Genomic DNA, 283 nt, shown 5'->3' with positions numbered 1-283 from the left:
ATATATAGGTTAAATCCATACCTACTCCATAATAAATAAGTATGACTTGACGCAGTGCAAGAAACAACTACAACTATTAAGCAAACAGATCAGGGGTGAGGCTCTACATCCACCACTGCACAAACATCTTCAGTCCCTTTCGACCCATGGAAAGGCAAAGGGTCACCGCGCCGAGTAGCAGCAAATAGACCGCACCCATCTCTGTACCGTTGATCTGGACCTGCCGCCGACCTTGCTGTGAGACATCTTACGAGAACTCGAACCGACATTTGAAGATTGACGC

Source organism: Triticum aestivum, chromosome 1A (genome assembly GCF_018294505.1).
Source record: "Triticum aestivum cultivar Chinese Spring chromosome 1A, IWGSC CS RefSeq v2.1, whole genome shotgun sequence".
Classification (NCBI taxonomy): Eukaryota; Viridiplantae; Streptophyta; class Magnoliopsida; order Poales; family Poaceae; genus Triticum; species Triticum aestivum.
The sequence above is the reverse complement of the archived record's forward strand: the minus strand, read 5'-3'. Positions refer to the sequence as shown.